Genomic DNA, 6,886 nt, shown 5'->3' on the forward strand with positions numbered 1-6,886 from the left:
GATAGATCTCACGGCATCCCGTCTCAATTCCAAGCTACCCAGGTACGGGTTGAGGGATCCTCAGGTGGAACTGGTAGGTGCCCTATCAGTACCATAGAGCAGTGTTTTTCAACCAGTGTGCCGTGGCACACTAGTGTGCCGTGAGAGATCCTCAGGTGTGCCACGGCAGACTGACAACAGTGTGACATTTTTTTTAAACTTTGCTTGTTTTTTACTCCCAGTGCAGGGGTAGTTTGTAGGAGGCATGGCATAACAGCACAATACATACAGTATGTGTGTGTTTGTGTGTATGTGTATATATATGCTGTATTAGGCTACAATGTGTGATTTTTTTTTTTAACATTTTGGGATGGTGGTGTGCCACAGGATTTTTTAATGAAAAAAAGTGTGCCACGGCAAAAAAAAGGTTAAAAATCACTGCCATAGAGGTTCAGACTCGTATATATTTTTCCTCCTTTACCGCTTCTCCCTTGTGTTGTGGCTCGCAACAAGCATGAGCGAGCATCAGTTATTCCCATTGCTCCATCGTGGCCGCAAAAGCCATGGTTTGCGGATCTGGTGGGGATGTCCTCATCTCCTCATTGGAGGTTACCTTTTCGCAGAGATCTGCTGATGCAGGGTCCCTTCGTTCATCAAAATCTAGATTCTGAGGGTTACTGCGTGGAGTTTGAACGCTTAGTCTTAGCCAAGAGTGTTTCCTGAGAGTGTTATTGACACACTGGTTCAGGTTTGTAAGCCAGTTACTCGTTGTATCAACCTTACAGTGTAGAGGACTTTTTCTGGTGTAAAGAGCGTGGCCTTTCCTGTTAAGGTTGCCAGAATTTTAGCTTTTTTTCCAGGATGGACTGGAGAAGGGTTTATCTGCTAGTTCCCTGAAGGGACAGATATCGGCCCTGTCGGTGTTACTGCACAAAAGATTGGCTGAGCTTCCGGATGTGCAGTCCTTTGTTAAGGCTCTCTGCCTTGGAGCCTCGATCTTGTTCTTAGTGTTTTATAGCAGACTCCGTTTGAGCCTATGCATACTGTTGACATTAAATTGTTATCTTGGAAGGTTCTTTTTCTTCTTAAACAGGGATAGTCCACAGCTGCATTCATTACTTTTGGGAAATACAGAACCTGGCGACCAGAAGGAGGCAAAGACTTAAATACATCCCCCCACTCCCCTCATCCCCCAGTCATTCTTTGCCTTTCGTCACAGGAGGTTGGCAGAGAAGTGTCAGAAGATTCAAGCTAGTCTCTTATGGAGGGTAGTACTCTTCGAAATGGGACTGGATTATTAAGTAGTCTTGTCAGCCTCTCAGTGAGAGCAAGGATGCAAGTTAGAGTCCGGAGATGCAGAGAGTGTCTTTCTGTGAAACCATCCCGATTCATATTAACAGCTCCATAAGCAATCGGCGTTGACAAGTTTCGCTGGCTGTTTTCTTCACTCAAGTCCATGTCAGAAGCAATACTACTACTTGTCACACTTGAAGGGCCGTGTTCCTGTTCTACGGCGTAGATTCCGGTAAGATCATTTCATTGTTTATACATAATAACACAGAAGACAGGGTCACAGTGTGGCACCTTTTATCTTAGAGAATCAAGGGTTAATATTCCTGGTAAGGGGATTATTGAACACGGAGGGTTTATACATGATATTGTTTGTGTTACTGCTACGTTATGTGCAAGATGAGGCTCTGGCAATGGCGGAACTTTCAGGTTGACTTCCAGGAGTATTTACGCAGCAGGTTTGGGCGGATTTCTCCTTAGTGCAGGAGCAATCTTGTGAGGCATCCTATGTGAACGGGTGTGGTAGTCTCAACTTCCTCTGTTGATCAGCGGCACAAGAGACGAACGGTTTCTGTAGTCCAGGTCATAGGAGGTGTTGAGTGCCCCGGCCATTGGAGTATAAAGGTGCCTGTTTATTAAATTGTCTAGTCCATAATAAAAGCGCAAGCTATGGAGGACTCGGATGCGTTAGAAGGTACTCTCTCTTTATCAAAGTCACATGCCTGTGTTTATTGTGAGGAGGTTCTTGTAGATCAGCCTGCTCAACTTTTTGTTCCACATGCCTCGATAAGGTTGCGACATCTAAAAATAAAGGGATGTCTAGTACTACTGAGCTGTCCACCTCTGAGGGTTCCCCTTCCTGTGTGGTGTGTTCCCTGCTTTCAACTCTGAGTGCACATGCAGCGCCCCAGGCTCCAACTGTTACTCCTACGGGAGAAATTAGTTGGCCGTCAGATTTTGCAGATCAACTGCAAACGACAGTATCAAAAGTGATCCATGACTTACCATGTTCCGCTAATCACAAGCGTAGGGCGTATCAGACAGGCCCAGGGGTTGTCTATGCATATGGAATTGCCAGAGACGACATACGATGACGAGGCCCACTCTTACTCTTCGTTGGAGGCTCCCTCTGGGTCGGAGTCCGTGTCATCTCATCCTCCGGCTGCAGAGGAGCCTGACTTTAGGTTTAGGATGGAGAATTTGCGCTTTTTGCTGAAGCAAGTGCTTGCTACTCTGGAGGTTCCGGAACCAAAGCTTCTGGAGGAACCTTTGATTCCTAAGCTTGATAACAGGGTGGTGCCCCAGACCTACCTGGTTCCTGTTACGATGGCTAATATTAAGAATGAATGGGAGCGATTAGGTTCTTCCTTTTCTGCTTCTTCTTCATTTAAGAAACTGTTCCCTGTCCCGGACTCTGTTAGAGCTGTGGGGGACTGTCCCTATGGTGGATTGTGCTATTTCCATGCTTGCAAAGCAGACAACTATTCCCCTAGAGGATAGTTTGTTGTTTAAAGAGCCCATGGATAAAAAGTTAGAAAACATGTTAAGGAAAATGTTTTAACACAAAGGGTTTGTTTTTCAACCGGCAGCTGCTGTAACCGCAGTTTCCGGAGCTGCATATTGGTGTGAATCCCTGTTTGAGATGGTTGAGAGACTCCCATCAACGAGATACAGGATAAGATTAAGGCCTTAAGGGTCGCCAATTCTTTCATTTGTGACGCCAATATTCAAATTATTCGCCTGAACGCAAAGTTTTCAGGATTTTCCGTTTTAGCTTGCAGGGCTTTGTGGCTAAAGTCCTGGTCTACAGACATGACCTCGAAGTCGAGGTTGTCCCTATCATCATTTCAGGGAAAGATTCTGTTCAGTCCAGGTTTGGATTCGAGCATATCCACGGTTACGAGAGGCAAGGCAGCTTTCCTACCGTAGGATAAGAAGGCTAAGCCTAAAGGATCTACTTTTTGTCCCTTTTTCTCGTGGATAAGGCCCAGCGCCAGCAGCCCGTCGCGAAAGCGGGTCAGTCCAAGGGAACTTGGAAGACTGCTCAGTCTTGGAATAAGTCTAAGCAGAACAAGAAGCCTGCCGAGACAAAGTCTGCATGAAGGGGCGGCCCCAGACCGGTTTTTGGACCAAGTAGGGGGCAGATTGTCTCTCTTCTCCGAAGTCTGGCACGACGTTCAGGCCCCCTGGGTTCTGGAGGTTGTCGCCCAGGGTTACAGGATAAAATTCAGGTCCCATCCGACCAGGGGCAGATTCCTCCTGTCAAACCTGTCTTCAAGACCGGAAAAGAGAGAGGCCTTTCTAGAATGTGTAAGCGATCACTCCTCTTTATGTGTTATCGTACCTCAAGCAAAAAGGGGTCTAGGGTACTATTCAAATCTTTTTGTGGTTCCAAGGAAGGAGGGCACGTTCCGCCCATTTTTGGACCTAAAGTGTTTAAACAAGTTTCTGGCTGTTCCATCGTTTAAAAATGGAAACGATCAGATCTTTTCTGCCCCTAGTTCAAGAGGGGCAGTTCATGACGACAATAGACTTGAAGAATGCTTACCTTCATGTCCCAATTCACAGGGACCACTTCAAGTTCCTAAGATTTGCGTTTCTGGACCAACACTTCCAGTTTGTGGCCCTTCCCTTCAGTCTGGCGACGGCCCCGAGAGTCTTCACAAAGGGTCTAGGTGCGCTACTTGCCGTTGCCAGATCCAGGGGCATTGCTGTGGCGCCATATTTGGACGACATACTAGTCCAGGGGCATTGCTGTGGCGCTCTATTTGGACGACATACTAGTCCAGGTGCCATCTTTCAGCCTTGCAGAGGATCATTCGAGGGCTCTTCTCTACTTGCTCCAATCTCACGGTTGGAAGATCAACTCGGGAAAGAGTTCCCTGGTTCCCAGCAACAGGGTGGAGTTCCTGGGCACAATAATAGACTCTATGTCCATGAAAATATTTCTCACAGATCAACGACGCAGGAAGATTGTGTCCACCTGTCTTGCCCTTCAGTCCTTCTGAAGCCCTTCGGTGGCTCAGTATATGGAGATGATCGGGCTCATGGTCTCCAGCATAGACGTCATCCCTTTCGCCAGGTTCCATCTCAAACCTCTTCAATTGTGCATGTTGAGACAGTGGAACGGCGATCATTCAGATCTATCTCAGCGGACATTCATGGATGCTCGGACCAGGGACTCCCTTTCCTGGTGGATCCGTCAGGAGTATCTGTCCCTGGGGACATCCTTCTTGAGACCGTCCTGGGAGATTGTGACCACGGACGTGAGTCTCGCAGGATGGGGAGCTGTTTGGGGTGCCAAGATGGCACAAGGAAAATGGACCCGGGAAGTCTCTCCTTCCGATAAGTACTCTGGAACTTTGAGCAAGTTACAATGCTCTGAAGGCATGGCCTTCTCTGGAGTCGTTAAGATTCCAGACCGACAAATTTACCTCTGTGGCTTACATCAACCATAAGGGGGGTAAGAGGAGCTCCCTAGCAATGAGGGAGGTGTCTCAGGTTTTGGAGTGGGCGGAGTCGCACAGATGCTTGCTTTAAGCGATCCACATTCCAGGTGTGGACAACTGGGAAGCGGACTTTCTCAGATGGCAATCCTTCCTCCGGGGGGGGGGGTGGGGGGATGGTCTCTTCACCCCAAAGTGTTTGAGGAGATTTGTCTCAGATGGGGAACGCCGGAGAAAGATCTTATGGCGTCCAGACTCAATTGCAAGCTACCCCTATACGGGTTGATCGAGGAATCCCCGGTCATAGCTGATAGATGCCTTAGCGGTGCCTTGGGGATTCAGTCTAGCTTACATTTTTCCACCATTACCACTTCTACCTCGTGTAGTGGCACGCATCAAACAGGAGCAAGCTTCGGCCATCCTGATTGCTCCATCATGGCCGCGGAGGACATGGTTTGTGGATCTGGGGGGGGATGTCATCCTCTCCGCTATGGCGGTTACCCTGTCGCAGAGATTAAACGCTTAGTCTTAGCCAAGAGAGGTTTTTCTGACAGTGTGATTGACGCTCTAGTTCAGGCAAGGAAGCCGGTCACTCGTCACATCTACCATAAGGTGTGGAGGACTTGCTTGTCCTGGTGTGAAAAGCATGGATATCCTTGGCACAAGGTGAAGGTATCCTGGATTCTGTCCTTTCTCCAGGAGGGTTTGGAGAAGGGTCTTGCCGCTAGTTCCTTAAAGGGACAGATTTCAGCATTATCAGTCTTGTTGCATAGGAGACTCGCTGAGCTTCCTGACATTCACTCTTTCATTCAGGCTCTGTCTAGAATCAGGCCTGTCTTTAGACAGCCTGCTCCTCCATGGAGCTTAAACTTGGTCCTTGATATTGCAGAGGGTTCCGTTTGAGCCTATGCATTCCATTGACATTTAAGATTCTGTCCTGGAATGTTCTCTTCCTGTTGGCTATTGCATCGGCACGCAGAGTATCTGAGCTCGCCGCCTTGCAATTCGAGCCTCCTTACCTGTTTTTTCATGCGGATAAGGCTGTTCTTCGCACCGGTTTGGGGTTTCTTCCCAAGGTGGTGTCTAACCGTAACATTAACCAGGAAATAATTGTTCCTTCTTTGTGTCTTAACCCTTCGTCTTCTAAGGAGAGGATACTTCATAATCTGGATGTGGTTCATGCCTTGAAGTTCTATCTTCATGCTACAAAGGATTTTAGACAGTCTACATCTATTTTTGTGGTGTATTCCGGGAAGCGCAAGGGGCAGAGTCTTTTTGGTTGTGGAGTTTGATTTGCTTGGCCTATGAGACAGCGGGACATAAGCCTTCTCAGAGGATCATTCAACTAGAGCTGTGGCTTCGTCTTGGGCCTTCAAGAATGAGGCCTCTATGGAGCAGATTTGTAAGGCGGCTACCTGATCCTCCTTACACACTTTTACAAAGGTTTTACAAATTTGACGTTCTTGCTTCTGTGGAAGCTGTTTTTGGGAGAAAGGTGTAAGACTGTGGTGCCCTCAGATTAGGGTCTGCCTTTTTACCCTCCCGGTTTCATTCAGTGTCCTCTAAAGCTTGGGTATATGTTTCTCAAGAGTTAATGAAGCCATGGACTCTCCTCCCCTTGAGATGGAAAACATAAATTATGCTTACCTGATGATTTTATTTCCATCGTAGGGAGGAGAGTTCACGGCTCCTGCACATAACTTCGGTGGGCGGACCTAAATTTAATTTATCTTCTGGCACCATTTTTATATCCTGATATTTCTCCTACTGTTCCTTGTTCCCTCGGCAGAACGACTGGGGGGGATGAGGGGAGTGGGGGAGGTATTTAAGCCTTTGGCTGGGGTGTCTGCCTCCTCCTGGTGGCCAGGTTCTTCCCAAAAGTATTGAATGAAGCCGTGGACTCTCCTCCCCACGATGGAAATAAAATTATCAGGTAAGCACTTGTTTTTTTTTTTATTTCTTGTGATTTTTAGGTCATTATGAGATGGAAATTGGTTCTGCGCAATAATATCGCACACAATGGAAATGGCTCAATGGCAAGGGCGTTTCTTCATGGCTTTGCATGTCAGGAAGAGGTTTTTGTTTACAGAAGCATTATCACAACAATTAGAGAGACATGTAACTGTAAATCTAAAAAAAATTGTCTATTAAAATGATGATTATCTGAAGCC

The 6,886-nt window shown here is 47.2% G+C and overlaps 1 protein-coding gene across 2 annotated transcripts in view; it reads left to right on the forward strand.

Annotated features, from left to right (window-relative positions):
- SMG5 (SMG5 nonsense mediated mRNA decay factor) overlaps nt 1-6,886 on the forward strand; it is a 200,383-nt gene that overhangs the window by 105,930 nt on the left and 87,567 nt on the right. The gene's annotated exons all lie outside the window — the stretch shown is intronic.

Source organism: Bombina bombina, chromosome 1, assembly GCF_027579735.1.
Source record: "Bombina bombina isolate aBomBom1 chromosome 1, aBomBom1.pri, whole genome shotgun sequence".
In the NCBI taxonomy this organism is placed as follows: domain Eukaryota; kingdom Metazoa; phylum Chordata; class Amphibia; order Anura; family Bombinatoridae; genus Bombina; species Bombina bombina.